The sequence below is a fragment of the Coregonus lavaretus genome (assembly GCF_964263955.1).
Source record: "Coregonus lavaretus genome assembly, chromosome: 3".
Lineage (NCBI taxonomy): Eukaryota > Metazoa > Chordata > Actinopteri > Salmoniformes > Salmonidae > Coregonus > Coregonus lavaretus.
In genome coordinates this window covers 77,428,709-77,446,854 of record NC_139990.1, presented here as the reverse complement: position 1 = coordinate 77,446,854, position 18,146 = coordinate 77,428,709, and the positions used below count along the sequence as shown (strand labels likewise).

Genomic DNA, 18,146 nt, shown 5'->3' with positions numbered 1-18,146 from the left:
AGATTGTCTAGCCCAGATGATTTGTAGGGGTCCAGATTTTGCAGCTCTTTCAGAACATCAGCTGTCTGAATTTGTGTGAAGGAGAAGCGGGGGGGGCATGGGCAAGTTGCAGCGGAGGGTGCAGAGCTGGTGGCCGGGGTAGTGGTAGCCAGGTGGAAAGCATGGCCAGCCGTAGCAAAATGCTTGTTGAAATTCTCGATTATTGTAGATTTATCGGTGGTGATAGTGTTTCCTAGCCTCAGTGCAGTGGGCAGCTGGGAGGAAGTGCTCTTATTCTCCATGGACTTTACTTTTTGGAGTTAGTGCTACAGGATACAAATTTATGTTTGAAAAAGTTAGCCTTTGCTGAGAAGGAACTGCCAGATGCTAACAGCCCGGAAGTAGAGCCGCACTGGGAGCCACATTTGAAACAGAATGCATTGAATACGTGGAGCAGGGTGGATTTCTTTTTAACGGTGAAGTCAAATTATGTCGTTGCTCACCAGTGTGCTCTGAAGAAGAAGAAGCAACGATACAATGTAGCCTAACAACATCGCTTGCAAACTGCACAGATGTGAGATGTGCAGTATGAAAAATGTATGCACTCACTAACTGTAAGTCGCTCTGGATAAGAGCGTCTGCTAAATGGCTAAAATTTAAAATGTAATGTGTTTCACTGGTCCTCTTAAATTTGAATTCCAGGTTTCATATCATATTTAAAGGCATATCGGATGATAAGCTCCTCCTATAATAGTCACGTCAACCATATGTTTAAATGGGAAAAAAATATGAAATAGCTCCCCAATACAGTCTGATGTATATATTTTATGTATTAAATGAATGGTGAGCACAGCCCTTCCGAAAATACATTTAAATCGTGTTTAAATGCGATTTTATCCACCCTGATCCTTGTATTCAATTTCAACTTTGGCTCCCAGTGCAGCTTTACTTCCGTATTATTGCGACGCATCTGGCAGTTCCTTCTCTGTATGTTCATAGCTCATGGTGCTTTCTGGGAAACTGGGAACTCAAACATCAAATTATGACGTCAGTGATCTTCAGGTCAGAGCTCTAGAAATATGCCAGAGTTCCCGACTTAGAATTTAGAGTTGGATGACCGTTTGAAACGATTTTCCCCTGTCGGAGCTAGTTGTTTCAGTATGATATGTTGGATAAACTAATAAAGACAGACATGCATGTCAAGTTCAATAGCCTTGTTCAAGCATTGTGCAAGTCCCTACACACAGATTCCGGGGGAACAGCCCAGCTAGTCGATTACCTATCAACTAGACTCCGTAACATCACCCTTTTCAATAGAAAGTGCAAACATAACTGGACAACATTAAGTTCTTATCAGTCAAGTCATAACATTACAATTTCTATTTTACTTCAGTCCCTTGCTTACAGAGTAAGCCTGTCCGGTGGCTTGCACAGCCGACCCACCCGTGAGTATGTGCTCTGACAGGGATTAGGGCCACGGGCTGGAGAGCTTGGTGGGGTAGAAGCCTCATCTTCAGTTGGCTCATGTCTCAATTCTGCGCCCCTTGCCCTTAGGCCTGGACTGTGATCCAGCTCATCTAGGTGAGTGTATGGCGTGTTCTGGTTCGTTGTCTGCTCTGCAGATACACCTGATTGCGACGATAGAGGGAGCCACCGACATCCACCAGGTACGAACGTGGTGCAGCTCTCTGTAGACACGTGCCCAGCCTCCAAAGTCCTATGGTGTCTCCCAGCAGCGGTTTCATCCTTATCGTTTCACCCACCTCCAGCTCTGGTAGGTCTGGAGCAGTCCGGTCCCAGAAGCACTTAGCTCAAGTAGCTTGTTAGCTACGGGGATGGTCGTCTTCAGACGTCTGGACAGAAGGCATTGTGCTGGGCAGCTGTCCATGTTTTCGGTGGGTGTGTTCCTCCACTGTAAGATGGCTTTCCAGGGGTCGTTGCTGTCACGCAAGGCCCTGCTTAACAGGTTTTCTGCAATCTTGACAGCTGACTCTGCCTTGCCATTTGGGTGTCTAGGAGAGGAGGTCACACTCCCATTCTGAGGCGAAACGCTTGAACTGTGCAGTGAATTGTGGGCCATTGTTCGTGATGACCTTGTCAGGCTGGCCTTGCCTTGCAAACTGCACCTTGCAGCGCTTTATGACCGTCTCTGCAGACAAGTCAGGGAGCAGTTCAATTCCCCAAAAGTCAGAGTAGTGATCAACAACGAGAAGATAGTCATTTTGTCTGTTGCTGAATAAGTCCATGCTGACGATTTGCCAGGCCCTTGTGGGCAGTTTGTGCGACATTATGGTTTCCTTTTGCTGTTCATGAGCGTACTCGTTGCATATGGTACAGCTGCTGACAAAGTCTTTCATTTCTGATTGCATGTTTGGCCAGTATAATGTTTCACGTGCCTGGCGGTAGCATGCGTCACCTTCAATGTGACTGGAGTGTATGCTGGTAAGCATCTCTGGACGTAGTGATTTGGGGATCATGACCTTCTGACCTCTGAACAAGATGCCATTTTGCACGCTGATCTCATCTCGTAAGGTCCAGTACTCTCACTGTGAAAGGTGTCTCCTCTGTCAGGTACGGCCAACCTGTGAGAACCATGGACTTCAGTGACTGTAGGTGTTCGTCCTTGTCCATAGTGTTGCCTGATCTGGGCTAGGTTGTGATCTGTGACGTTTAATTAGTCTGCCTGATTGATCTGTTGAACTTTTCTTCTTTTTTTTAAACCTTTATTTAACCAGGTAAGCCAGTTGAGAACAAGTTCTCATTTACAACTGCGACCTGGCCAAGATAAAGCAAAGCAGTGCGATAAAAACAACAACACAGAGTTACATATGGGGTAAACAAAACATAAAGTCAAAACATCTTGTTGTTCCTGCTGTTGTGAACAGATGGCATGCCGCTGATAGACAGTGTTCCTGCTGTAGAGAACAGATGGCATGCCGCTGATAGACAGTGTTCCTGCTGTAGAGAACAGATGGCATGCCGCTGATAGACAGTGTTCCTGCTGTAGAGAACAGATGGCATGCCGCTGATAGACAGTGTTCCTGCTGTAGAGAACAGATGGCATGCCGCTGATAGACAGTGTTCCTGCTATAGAGAACAGATGGCATGCCTCTGATAGACAGTGTTCCTGCTGTAGAGAACAGATGGCATGCCGCTGATAGACAGTGTTCCTGCTGTAGAGAACAGATGGCATGCCGCTGATAGACAGTGTTCCTGCTGTAGAGAACAGATGGCATGCCTCTGATAGACAGTGTTCCTGCTGTAGTGAACAGATGGCATGCCGCTGATAGACAGTGTTCCTGCTGTAGAGAACAGATGGCATGCCGCTGATAGACAGTGTTCCTGCTGTAGAGAACAGATGGCATGCCTCTGATAGACAGTGTTCCTGCTGTAGAGAACAGATGGCATGCCGCTGATAGACAGTGTTCCTGCTGTAGTGAACAGATGGCATGCCGCTGATAGACAGTGTTCCTGCTGTTGTGAACAGATGGCATGCCGCTGATAGACAGTGTTCCTGCTGTAGAGAACAGATGGCATGCCGCTGATAGACAGTGTTCCTGCTGTAGTGAACAGATGGCATGCCTCTGATAGACAGTGTTCCTGCTGTAGAGAACAGATGGCATGCCGCTGATAGACAGTGTTCCTGCTGTAGTGAACAGATGGCATGCCGCTGATAGACAGTGTTCCTGCTGTAGTGAACAGATGGCATGCCTCTGATAGACAGTGTTCCTGCTGTAGAGAACAGATGGCATGCCTCTGATAGACAGTGTTCCTGCTGTAGTGAACAGATGGCATGCCGCTGATAGACAGTGTTCCTGCTGTTGTGAACAGATGGCATGCCGCTGATAGACAGTGTTCCTGCTGTAGAGAACAGATGGCATGCCGCTGATAGACAGTGTTCCTGCTGTAGAGAACAGATGGCATGCCTCTGATAGACAGTGTTCCTGCTGTAGAGAACAGATGGCATGCCTCTGATAGACAGTGTTCCTGCTGTAGAGAACAGATGGCATGCCGCTGATAGACAGTGTTCCTGCTGTAGAGAACAGATGGCATGCCGCTGATAAAGAGTGTTCCTGCTGTAGAGAACAGATGGCATGCCGCTGATAGACAGTGTTCCTGCTGTAGAGAACAGATGGCATGCCGCTGATAGACAGTGTTCCTGCTGTAGAGAACAGATGGCATGCCGCTGATAGACAGTGTTCCTGCTGTAGAGAACAGATGGCATGCCTCTGATAGACAGTGTTCCTGCTGTAGTGAACAGATGGCATGCCGCTGATAGACAGTGTTCCTGCTGTAGAGAACAGATGGCATGCCGCTGATAGACAGTGTTCCTGCTGTAGAGAACAGATGGCATGCCTCTGATAGACAGTGTTCCTGCTGTAGAGAACAGATGGCATGCCGCTGATAGACAGTGTTCCTGCTGTCGAGAACAGATGGCATGCCGCTGATAGACAGTGTTCCTGCTGTAGAGAACAGATGGCATGCCGCTGATAGACAGTGTTCCTGCTGTAGAGAACAGATGGCATGCCGCTGATAGACAGTGTTCCTGCTGTAGAGAACAGATGGCATGCCGCTGATAGACACCTTCAGGCTGTAGTTTTGCAGAGTCAAGAGCATGCTTTGAAGTTGAGGAGAGGTTTACTGAATATGGCAATGAGTGGTTTGTGGTCAGTTCCAGCGGTGACCAGCCCTCGACCATATAAGTAGCGATGAAAGCGCTGGCAGGAGAAGACGATGCTGAGGCACTCTTTCTCAATTTGTGCATCGTTTTGTTTGGAGGGGGTGAGTGCTCTCGAGGAAAACGCAACGGGCTGGCCTTCCTGCATAAGGCAGCATCCAAGTCCACTTTGGCTGGAATCGCTCTGGATTGTGACAGGCTTCGTGACGTCATAGTAGCGCAACACTGGCATGGATGAAGCCAGAGATTTCATCTCCTGCACTGCGGCCTCGTGTTTGGGTAGCCAGTGCCATGGTGTGTCTTTGTCCAGCAACCGGCGCAGAGGCTCACAGACTGCTGATAGGTGTGGCATGAACTTTGCAAGATAGTTTGCAAAACCGATGAGATGCCGTACTCCTTTTGCATCAGACGTGTTTTGGCATGTCGAGGATCGCTCTGACTTTGTCTGGGTCTGGCTTCAGGCCTTCGGCCGAGAGAATGGGGTGTTTTCAGTGTTTCAGTGCTTGGTTCAGATGCTTTGGGTCGATGCAGACCCTCAGCTTCTCTGTCGCTGATCCAGTCAGTTGGTTCAGTCACTGATGTCATGTGGCCATCGGCCTCATACCTGTCCAGCTGGGCCTTCACAGCCACTTTCATTGCAATGGGCCACATTGTGAGGAGCACACTGGACTGGAGTGATGCTCTCATCCAATTCATAGTGTACCTCCCCAGACTCTGATTCAACAGGCCTGTTGAATACATCGTCATATCTGCTGAGTAGCTGTTCTTTGGACAGGAGTCCATGCTGGACATGCTCCACGATGTGCAGGTCATTTGGTACGGTGAACTGCGTCAGTCCCAGGCGTTCGCATGTAGAGCCTGAGAGGAGAGGATGTTGACTGGTTTTCACGATCTCAAACTCCAGTTTGTGTTTGTGTCCCCGAATAACACATTCGGTCTCAAAGATGCCCGTAGAGCTCATTAGCTCTCCTGAGTACAGCTTTAGTCTAGTATCGCTGGGCAAGAGATGTGTGTCAGGCACCAGATTGATTTTGTCTTTGTAGCTCATTACGTTGCACGTAGCACCGGAATCCAGTTGACATTGTTGCTGCTTGTTGTGTAATCGTAGTGTCACAAACCATTTCTTCCCTCTACAGCCGCAATGGATTTAGTTTTGAAAGCGGCATAAGTACACCCCTGATGTGATCAGTGTTGCCAACTTAGCGACTTTGTCGCTATATTTAGTGAGTTTTCAGACCCCTCTAGCGACACATTTTCAAAAAAGCAACTAGCGACAAATCTAGCGACTTTTTCTGGTGTTATTGGAGACTTTTGGAGACTCTGACGTGAAAGCACGTATCGTTCTTACTCTTCTCAACGAGCAGCGGGTGCTGCCGTGGGCCCCGTCCCAAAGCACTCACAGGCGGCCCAGTACTCGCGCAGCAGTCGCTCCCAGCTGCAGTCAGAGCAGGAGATGTTCAACCCTACGCGTCCAGACTGCAAATGAATCGCGCATGCGGGAAGCCGCCGCTGGCTGATCCCGCCCTGGCTTACATTCAGGGCAGGATGTAAATGAAGGGTGTTTTTGACTCACTTTTTGTCTCTCCCACGACATTATGCCTCTCTCCTACAGCGTCCATCACAATTACATGCACATGGCCAATTATGCAAATTAGGCGATGACGAGGACTAAATAGATTTAAATAGTGGAGTAGGGTGGTGTTATTTTATTATTATTGTAATTCTTTTTTTGTTTTGTTTTGTTTTTTTGTTAGATGGTAGGGTATATATATATTTATTTATTTTTTAAGCAAAGTATAAGGGAGTTGTGCTCCAGTCCAGTAGTTGGCGGTAATGCAACATTTATTAGATGCCAACCGCCGTTAAACCTCATCAAAGAAGAAGCAACAGTCGACTGTGTAACTTTTGTAAAGCCACATGCTTTGTAGTCAGTTGAAGTGTTTTCTAGGCAGTTGGCTCTTTGACGAAGACGTGTCGCGGTCAATCTACAGGGACTTTCGTAAGTTTTCAGAATTTCAACTGGTTAGTCTGATCAGTTTTCTCCGAGCTAGCTAACATTAGCACGCAGTTCATTTTAACTTTGTCAACAAGCTAGAAAATAGCGTTGTCAACAGTATTTTATTTGGCAACAGTCAAACACAGGTAACTATGTTTCTCTTCCATGATAACTCACAGGTTTGAGGATTGATTTTAAAAAAAACTAGCTGGCTGTTAGATAACGTTACTAGCTAGCTGGCTGGCTAACTATGGCTGGCTAACTAAAGAACGTTAACGTTAGCTAGTTATGCTTGTTATATCCATTTAATGAACACATTGTTCTAAGCCTCTCTCTTTATTTATTATGTAATATGAATTGGATAAGTTACACCAGAAATGGTTAACTAACAGGTTGTATGACTGGCTGTTTAGTGTGAGCACTGTAGCTAGCTAGCCACATTAAAGTATGTAAATAACGCTTAGGCCATTGACTGAGTGTATTCAGGCCATCCGACCTCATCCATTCACTAACAGGTGACTGGAAAGTTATTGACATATCTCTTACAAAGTTGGCAGTGCTGTAAAGTACTTACTTCAAAATACGTTGAAGTACTACTTGGCTAAGTCGTTTATGGGTGTATCTGTACTTTAATTCAACTTTTACTCCACTACATTCCTAAAGAAAACAATGTACTTTTGACTCCATACGTTTTCCCTGACACACAAAACTACTCCTTACATTTTGAATGCTTAGCAGGACAAGAAAATGGTCCAACTCCTGCAATTATCACGAAAACGTCCCTGGTCAGCCCTAATGCCTCTGATCTGGCGGATTCACTAAACACAAATGTTTCATTTGTGAACAATGGAGTGTGCTCCTGGCTATCAGTAAATAAAAAGAAAATCGTGAATGTGAAATTATTTATACTTTTACTTTTGATACTTAAGTATATTTAAAACCAAATACTTTAAGACTTTTACTCAAGTAGTATTTTACTGGGTGACTTTCACTTTTATTTGAGTAATTTTCTATTAAGGTGTCTTTTACTTTTACTCAAGTATGACAATTAGGGACTTTTTCCACCACTGCAGGTTGTTGGTTGCTGTTAGAGCGTTGATGCACATGATTTGATGATAACCTGTTCAAGTAAAACTGGGGTTGTCTGCAAAGATGACAACCACTGGGCCTTTAATTTGGGCTAATCTCCTTCCCAGACACTTCCGCCCATGCGCAATTAGCCTGGGGACAAGGTTAAAGTCAATATAATAGATACTCTTTGGTTCTAGCTAGCTTCATGCATAATATGCCATGCTGTTCCATAGTATTGTCCCACCTGGTTGTCTGTCTAATTCCAAGCAGATGGAGACAGTAGGGACTGGGATGGTTCATGTTGATTATTTAACAGGAGCGTTTAAAGGGCTGCATCCCAAATAGCACGCTATTCCCTATTTAGTGCACTACTTTTGACCAGGCTCTGGTCAAGAGTAGTGAACTATATATATATAATAGGGTGCCACCTGGGACGCAGCCAAGGTCTCACCTCGGTGTGTTGTGGTACTGCTGAATGCTGCCAGATCTTTCCCCCCTCATCTCTGTTTCTCCGTTTCATTTCATTACAGATGACCAGCCATCTGCTCCACAACACCAGTCAGCTACAGTGATACCCCTCCTGTCACCTCTAAGCAGTGTCACCACGCGGCTAAACTAGTAGAGGTGTGTTATGTTGGGCTTGTAATGGCATCAAGACACGATAGGCTCACCTGTCTTTTCTTGACGTTCCTGGGGTTGGTTGGTGCTCTCTGCTCTGTCCTCTGTCCTCCTGTCGTAGCCTGACCCTGCCTGACGGGGGTTATTGGTAACAGACTTATCAGTCTGCCTGACGTAACACACTAGTCATGTAATAGGGCAGGGATCCAGGTCAATAGGTCACAGTCAGACCTACAGGCCCAGCTGACCTGGACCTCGCTGTATCACTCACTGGCCAAGTCCCATATGGCACCCTATTAACTATATATAGTGCACTACTTTAGACCAGGACCAAATGGCACCCTGTTCACTATATATAGTGCACTACTTTAGACCAGGACCAAATGGCACCCTGTTCACTATATATAGTGCACTACTTTAGACCAGGACCCAATGGCACCCTATCCCCTAAATCAGTGGTATTCAAAGTCGGTGTTGCGGGGGAACTGCAAAAAAATATAGTGCAGATTATTGTATGGGACAATATACAAACGTTTTTGAGAAATGGAGTAAATGTATTTATTGGTTTCTTTTCATTCTGATGTAATGAAAATGTAATAGATTGAAGGTTATTGGTGGATGGAAAAAAAATTGGGTCCCCGCTGAAAAAGTTTGAATACCACTGCCCTATATAGTGCACTATTTTAAACCAGGGTCCTATGGGCCCTAGTGCACTAAATAGAGACTAGGGTGCCATTTCAGACGCAGTCACTCACTCAGTCGCTCTCACAAAACCAGACAATAATGTAATTATTGATGTTTCAAAGAACAGCTAGAACTCACCTCCACCAAACTTTACAGTTCACGCTATGCATTGGGGCAGGTAGCGTTGTCCTGGCATCCGCCAAACCCAGATTAGTCCGTCGGACTGCCAGATGGTAAAGCGTGATTCATCACTCCAGAGAACGCGTTTCCACTGCTCCAGAGTCCAATGGCAGCGGGCTTTACACCACTCCAGCCGACGCTCGGCTTTGCGCATGTTGATCTTAGGCATGTGTGCGGCAGCTCTGCCATGGAAACCCATTTCATGAAGCTCCCAACGAACAGTTCTTGTGCTGACGTTGCTTCCAGAGGCAGTTTGGAACTCGGTAGTGAGTGTTGCAACCGAGGACAGATTATTTTTACGCGCTTCAGCACTCGCCGATCCCATTCTGTTAAATTGTGTGGCCTACCACTTCGCGGCTAAGCCGTTGTTGCTCGTAGACGTTTCCACTTCACAATAACAGCACTTACAGTTGACCGGGGCATCTCTAGCAGGGCATAATTTTGACAAACTGACTTGTTGGAAAGGTGGCATCCTATGACAGTGCCACATTGAGTAACTGAGCTCTTCAGTACGGGCCATTCTACTCCCAATGTTTGTGTATAGAGATTGCATGGCTGTTTGCTCGATTTTATACACCTGTCAGCAACGGGTGTGGCTGAAATAGCTGAATCCACTAATTTGAAGGGGTGTCCACATACGTTTGTGTATATATAGTGTAGAACTCCCATCATACTGTATCAGAGAACACAGCTAGAACCCACATCATACTGTTTAGAGAACACAGCTAGAACTCACATACTGTTTCAGAGAACACAGCTATAACTCCCATCAAACTGTTTCAGAGAACACAGCTATAACTCCCATCAAACTGTTTCAGAGAACACAGCTATAACTCCCATCATACTGTTTCAGAGAACACAGCTAGAACTCCCATCATACTGTTTCAGAGAACACAGCTAGAACCCACATCATACTGTTTCAGAGAACACAGCTAGAACTCCCATCATACTGTTTCAGAGAACACAGCTAGAACCCACATCATACTGTTTCAGAGAACACAGCTATAACTCACATCATACTGTTTCAGAGAACACAGCTAGAACCCACATCATACTGTTTCAGAGAACACAGCTAGAACCCACATCATACTGTTTCAGAGAACACAGCTAGAACTCACATACTGTTTCAGAGAACAGCTATAACTCCCATCAAACTGTTTCAGAGAACACAGCTATAACTCCCATCATACTGTTTCAGAGAACACAGCTATAACTCCCATCATACTGTTTCAGAGAACACAGCTAGAACTCCCATCATACTGTTTCAGAGAACACAGCTAGAACTCACATACTGTTTCAGAGAACACAGCTATAACTCCCATCAAACTGTTTCAGAGAACACAGCTATAACTCCCATCATACTGTTTCAGAGAACACAGCTATAACTCCCATCATACTGTTTCAGAGAACACAGCTAGAACTCCCATCATACTGTTTCAGAGAACACAGCTAGAACTCCCATCATACTGTTTCAGAGAACACAGCTAGAACTCCCATCATACTGTTTCAGAGAACACAGCTAGAACCCACATCATACTGTTTCAGAGAACACAGCTAGAACTCCCATCAAACTGTTTCAGAGAACACAGCTAGAACTCCCATCATACTGTTTCAGAGAACACAGCTAGAACCCACATCATACTGTTTCAGAGAACACAGCTAGAACTCCCATCATACTGTTTCAGAGAACACAGCTAGAACTCCCATCATACTGTTTCAGAGAACACAGCTAGAACCCACATCATACTGTTTCAGAGAACACAGCTAGAACTCCCGTCATACTGTTTCAGAGAACACAGCTAGAACTCCCATCATACTGTTTCAGAGAACACAGCTAGAACTCACATCATACTGTTTCAGAGAACACAGCTAGAACCCACATCATACTGTTTCAGAGAACACAGCTAGAACTCACATCATACTGTTTCACCAAGAGATGAGATACCTCATCAAACATCAGAACATCGCCTGACACACTGAGGCAGATAGATGTCAATCGAAGTCTAGCCTATATGTATTGTATTCAGTATTGTATTACCAATATGGATTGTATTCATTTTCAGCCAACCATGGTCATTTATGAACCAGGACAGCTGAGGAATAAGGTGTGACTCTTCCTCCACCAGGTGCTGTTGTCAGTAACATCCAGGTGAGCTAACTTGTGGATGAGGGAGGATACATTTTACATTTACATTTTAGTCATTTAGCAGACTCTCTTATCCAGAGCGACTTACAGTTAGTGAGTGCATACATTTTACATACTGGGATACCACTTACCTGACCCACCAGACTCACCTGCAGGACAGACAGAGCCCCGCCCCAGAGCAGACACAACTCACCTGGACAGAAGACCCAGAGCAGACACAACTCACCTGGACAGAAGACCCAGAGCAGAGAAGACACAGCTCACCTGCAGTCCCAGAGAAGTCACAGCTCACCTGCAGTCCCAGAGAAGTCACAGCTCACCTGTAGTCCCAGAGAAGTCACAGCTCACCTGCAGTCCCAGAGAAGTCACAGCTCACCTGCAGTCCCAGAGAAGTCACAGCTCACCTGCAGTCCCAGAGAAGTCACAGCTCACCTGCAGTCCCAGAGAAGTCACAGCTCACCTGCAGTCCCAGAGAAGTCACAGCTCACCTGTAGTCCCAGAGAAGTCACAGCTCACCTGCAGTCCCAGAGAAGTCACAGCTCACCTGCAGTCCCAGAGAAGTCACAGCTCACCTGCAGTCCCAGAGCAGCAGATCCTCCTGTCCTGAAGGTATCCCAGGGTTCCACCAGGTAAGGAACAGACACACAGATCTGTTAACCACCAACCTGTGGGTTTGGCTATCTCTCCTCTGAGCCTCTAGTACTTTGCTTTTAGAAATATATTCTGATACTGTTTGTTATTATTGTGCATATGCTGGACATTGTATTCCACTGTGCTCTTCAAACCCATCAGCCTGTTGTCCTGAGCAATAACCAGCTCTAGACTGGACCTCTTAGCAGAACAGTGTGAGAGACCGGGACACTGGCTGACATCAAAGCACCGGATAGTGTAACAAGGAGCTGGGGCAGATCATTTTGTAGCATTTATGTTTTGTTTTTATTTTATATTTTACTGGGCTGATGGTGCCTGCATCTGATGGTCAGTCTCAGCAGAGGGAGAGAGCAGCAGACTGAGGGTCCGCCTCTCAACAGCCCTCCGATCTCCCTTTCCTCCAGTGACACTGACCAAATAGGGACACCATCTTCCAGCTCATGGTGAAACTCGAGTCACACTGCATTATTTCTGCCTCATGCACAAATTCAGAGAAAGTGAAATTCCTTGATATTAAAAAAGACCCAGGCTGCTAATAACAATGCAAGCCTATCGATACACTTTCCTACTCATTACTGCTGCAGTGCTGGTTGTAGCGCTGAGTGTTGAAGACAGTGTTGACAGTGCTGAGTAAGAACTTAAACATGAACTCACTCATAAAAACAGAAGCTCGGTGCTGTAATCGTTGACAGTCTCTCTCTAGTCATGGTTTTAAACGTTTTTAAATCTTACGGTATCAACTTTGCTGTAGCACATATTTTTTTACGCCTGCTACGTTACTGCAGACACGGTAATCTGAGCCATCCGATTGGCCAGCGGTAGGCCTATAGAGCACTTGATTTGCTCCCCCCGGGGCCGCCAGGAAGGCGTAGTTTGTACCTTCAGACACATAAAATGGTTCAAAATGGGAACAGTTGGCCTACCCGGCGCGCAGGGCAGCTGAATCAGGTGCACCTACCGCCGACAGCCCCAGAGAAATAAAATAAAAATAGGATCGCAAGGCTTTACCAGTCAATGGCGATGGACCAGTTGGTGACCACTGCTCTATAGGATCTAGCGGTAGCAGCACATACATCCAGAACTTTCTGAAGCTTTCACTTCTCTCTGACATTCTCTATTAGCCACAGAGCTCTCGCTGCTTAGCAACAGCCACCAGACAGAGTTCCATCCACCGGAGTTCCATCCAGGCATGCGGTTATGAACTTCTCCTTGTGTTATTGTTTGTATAATAAGCATATAGGCTAGTCCTGATGTGGCAATAATCACACTGGGCTTTCAGAGGTTCCTTCTCAGACTCTGTAGACTAGTCTTTAGTTAAAGGGCTGAGTTATGACATAGAGTACCGGTGAGAAGAAGAGTTGATAGGTCAGAAGGACAAGCAGAATAGAAATGGTACTTATGTATGATGTATCAGGAAAAGTATGCCACAAATATTACTGCGTAATCATCCAGTAGTTCAACTATTCATGGGATGCATGTTTCGTCACAAATTGTTTTGGACTGATGCCCGACTGAGCATTCTACTCAATGCATTGTCAATGAGTGCTGATGAAGATTTCATCAAAAGTGTATTACAGTGGCTTGGAAATACAATGACATTCAAAAGGAGGCAAATGATGAATAGGAAAACCTTTTGTCGTCTTTTTGAGTTCACCAATCAGGCCTTTTATGGGAGTGGCCAGACGGTAAAAGACACATGACAGCCCGCCTGGAGTTTGCCAAAAAAGGCACCTGAAGACTCTCAGACCATGAGAAACAAGATTCTCTGGTCTGAGGAAACCAAGATTAAACTCTTTGGCCTGAATGCCAAGTGTCACGTCTGGAGGAAACCTGGCGCCATCCCTACGGTGAAGCATGGTGGTGGCAGCATCATGCTGTGGGGATTTTTTTCAGTGGCAAGGACTGGGAGACTAGTCAGGATCGGGGGAAAGATGAACAGAGCAAAGTACAGAGAGATCCTTGATGAAAACCTGTTCCAGAGCGCTCAGGACCTCCGACGGGGGGCGAAGGTTCACCGTCCAACAGGACAACGACCCTAAGCACCCAAGACAACACTGGAGTGGCTTCGGGACAAGTCTCTGAATGTCCCTGAGTGGCCCAGCCAGAGCCTGGACTTGAACCCGATCTATGATCTCTGGAGAGACCTGAAAATTGCTGTGCAGCAACACTCCCCATCCAACCTGACAGAGCTTGAGAGGATCTGCAGAGAGGAATGGGAGAAACTCCCCAAATGCAGGTGTGCCAAGCTTGTAGCGTCATACCCAAAAAGACTCGATGCGGTAATCGCTGCCAAAGGCGCTTCAACAAAGTACTGAGTAATGGGTCTGAATACTTATGTAAATGTGATATTTCAGTTTTTTAATTGTAATACATTTGAAAAAAAATCTAAAAAACCTGTTTTTGCTTTGTCATTATGGGGTATTTTGTGTAGATTGATGGGGAAAAAAACTATTTAATCAATTTTAGAATACGGCTGTAATGTAACAAAGTGGAAAAAGTAAAGGTGTCTGAATACTTTCCGAATGCACTGTAACATTAGCTAGCTAGGTAAGATTGAGGGGAGGCCACCAGATTGACTTTAGATGCAGTATAACGTTAGCTAGCTAGCCAAGATTGAAGGGAGACCACCCGATTTTTAGCTAGCTAACGTTAGTATTTCTAGCTATTTTTGACTAACTTTGCTAGCTAATTACATTGCCATCTGTCTAAAGTGAATTTGACAACATGATAATGCTGGGAAAGTTGTTTCCTATTACAGTAAATATTTGACTACTTTAGCAATGTCATGGTATTTCCAGGCACTATAGTGTAATTTAGACTAAACAGTAGTTACCTCCGTCCAGAATGACTGGTCTTATCGCCACGTTAGGGCACCACTATGGCGACGCCGGCAGAGGGCAGCTTGAGAACGTTCATAACAATGGCAAGACGCGACTGAGTGAGGTGCAAGGATAATGAAAACGTCCATGCCTGTCATGATGTGTGCAGTGTGTACAGTAATGATCAGTAACACGTTGGGAGAGCAGACAGATGGCAGGTTGTGTAGAACAGACTGTTACTGGTGGTTACACACTGAAACCCTGATGTGATGCTACCGGACGGACGGAACACAACCCTAATGTTCCACTAGTAAAGCCACAGTGAACACAACCCTAATGTTCCACTAGTAAAGCCACAGTGACCACAACCCTAATGTTCCACCAGTAAAGCCACAGTGACCACAACCCTAATGTTCCCCCAGTAAAGCCACAGTGAACACAACCCTAATGTTCCACTAGTAAAGCCACAGTGACCACAACCCTAATGTTCCACCAGTAAAGCCACAGTGACCACAACCCTAATGTTCCCCCAGTAAAGCCACAGTGAACACAACCCTAATGTTCCACCAGTAAAGCCACAGTGAACACAACCCTAATGTTCCACCAGTAAAGCCACAGTGAACACAACCCTAATGTTCCACCAGTAAAGCCACAGTGAACACAACCCTAATGTTCCCCCAGTAAAGCCACAGTGAACACAACCCTAATGTTCCACCAGTAAAGCCACAGTGAACACAACCCTAATGTTCCACCAGTAAAGCCACAGTGAACACAACCCTAATGTTCCACCAGTAAAGCCACAGTGAACATAACCCTAATGTTCCACCAGTAAAGCCACAGTGAACACAACCCTAATGTTCCACCAGTAAAGCCACAGTGAACACAACCCTAATGTTCCACCAGGAAAGCCACAGTGAACACAACCCTAATGTTCCACCAGTAAAGCCACAGTGAACACAACCCTAATGTTCCACCAGTAAAGCCACAGTGAACACAACCCTAATGTTCCACCAGTAAAGCCACAATGAACACAACCCTAATGTTCCACCAGTAAAGCCACAGTGACCACAACCCTAATGTTCCACCAGTAAAGCCACAGTGGGAAGGAGTAAATAGATTAAACGATAGTGGCTGGGAGGGTGTTGTTCCTGGCAGGGCTAGACTGTAGCTGTATCCCAACTGCCACCCTATTCCCTACACAGTGCACTACTGGCTCCAGTCCAATCTAGTGCACTATATAGGGAATAGGGTACTATTTGGGACGCAGGCTGTGTTTCTGCCGGCCTCTTGGTGACATCCCATACAACAGCTGCTTAGCATCACTAGGAGGCCTGTGAAGCCTGGTCAGTCCTCCCACGCGCGCACACACCGCAGAGAGCTGCAGAGAAATGCTGCAGAGAGCCGAGGTCGAAGGCTTAAAGCCATCAGATTCTATCTCCCCATCTCTCCATATACAGTATGATAGCTGCTGTCTGGTGGTGAGTGCTTTGAGTTGACTGTTCTGGAACAGACCAGGGGTGGGCAAACTACGCCTGCAGGCCGCATTTCAATCGGCTGGCAGGCTGGATGCCAGGGATGTTGTCAAAATAAAGTTTTTAATTCGAAATCCAAATGGGGCCCTCGAGCCCAGAAGTTGTCCCATCCCTTAGACTAGATCATAATACCAAAAAGACAGGACTTTGATTGATGTATAGACAGAAGATGTAGTGGCTGCACAACAGGCTGTGGCTTCACATGTGCTTGGCTAGGACCATAAGGGTCTAGGCCTGAAGCTTGGCTACGACCATAAGGGTCCAGGCCTGAAGCTTGGCTAGGACCATAAGGGTCCAGGCCTGAAGCTTGGCTAGGACCATAAGGGTCCAGGCCTGAAGATTGGCTAGGACCATAAGGGTCCAGGCCTGAAGATTGGCTAGGACCATAAGGGTCCAGGCCTGAAGCTTGGCTAGAACCATATGGGTCCAGGCCTGAAGCTTGGCTAGGACCATAAGGGCACGAGGGGTTGAAGCTTGGCTAGGACCATAAGGGCACGAGGGGTTGAAGCTTGGCTAGGACCATGAGGGTCCGTGGCCTGAAGCTTGGCTAGGACCATGAGGGTCCGTGGCCTGGAATGAACACAAGGATCTTCACAGTATGCTGTTTGGAGTGCAGCCTGTGACTCTGAGCCAAGTGAGTTTCCAGAAGTGTTCTCTTACTGTATCTGATGAGCTGAGGAACACGTATCAGTGTCTCCTTTCCTCTACTGGAGATGGATGTTCTGTTCTCAGAACATGAGCCGTTGGTTTAGAAATGTTCTTGTAATTGTGCCATTTTTTTGTTAGAATGTTTTCTCCGCTGAGTGGAGAACTGAAGGTAATAACTGAAGAAAAGAGAACGTCTTTCTCTGTCATGAATCATGCAGGCACTCGCATTTAGATGCTTTCGTTGCCAATTTCAATCATGGCTGGAGTGGTTCTTAACTCACACAGCTCCGTACTGTACATTATATCCAGTGTACCACATGGAGAGTAGGAGAGCTGACAGCAGCCTGGAGCGCGGGATCCAGGAGGGGGTGCTGGTGAGTGGGAGGAGAATCGTGACAGCCGGTCTGCCGCAAGTAATATGGAGAGCACGAGAGAAAGGAGATGGAGGGCGAGCTAAAGATGGATAGAGACTGGATGGGAGAGAGATGGAGGAAGAGCGAGGGGAAGACAGAAGGAGAGCGAAGGAATGAGATTGAAAGAGGGCAGACGTAGGAGTGCATGCAGAATCCGGCACACATTGCCAAGCTGATTCCATCCAGTCTGTTTCGGTCTACACGACGCCCACACTGCACGACTGGTGTCTCCTATCCTCTCCAATAGAAACCTTCCTGACAGAGTGGTGATCTAGTGATAGGTGGGACCCTGAGTAGCCAAACAAGCTACAGTAAGGAGCCATACAGTAGATGGTCAGCTGAAGGCGTCACACAGTGAGACACCAAATATCTACCCCAGGGAGGGACTGGAGTCCTGATACAGTTGAAGTTCAGAAGTTTACATACACTTAGGTTGGAGTCAATAAAACTCATTTTTTTCAACCACTCCACAAATTTCTTGTTAACAAACTATAGTTTTGGAAAGTCGGTTAGGACATCTTCTTTGTGCATGACACAAGTAATTTTTCCAACAGACCAGCTCTGTCAGGAGGAATGGGCCAAAATTCACCCAACTTATTGTGGGAAGCTTGTGGAAGGCTACCTGAAACGTTTGACCCAAGTTAAACAATTTAAAGGCAATGCTACCAAAATACTAATTGAGTGTATGTAAACTTCTGACCCACTGGGAATGTGATGAAAGAAATAAAAGC

The 18,146-nt window shown here is 46.2% G+C and overlaps 1 long non-coding RNA gene across 3 annotated transcripts; it reads left to right on the top strand.

Moving 5' to 3' along the window:
• The first annotated feature begins 6,599 nt into the window (after positions 1–6,599).
• On the top strand, positions 6,600–12,424 carry LOC311123674. Of its 3 annotated transcripts, none has more exons than XR_014612626.1 (4): positions 6,600–6,656; positions 8,255–8,348; positions 11,270–11,355; positions 11,508–12,424. It is a non-coding gene; the product is annotated as an uncharacterized lncRNA (long non-coding RNA). The 3 variants fall into 3 exon arrangements; XR_014612627.1 differs by having other exon boundaries at positions 11,496–12,424; XR_014612628.1 differs by lacking the exon at positions 6,600–6,656 and adding an exon at positions 6,677–6,799 and having other exon boundaries at positions 11,496–12,424.
• The last annotated feature ends 5,722 nt before the right edge of the window (positions 12,425–18,146 follow it).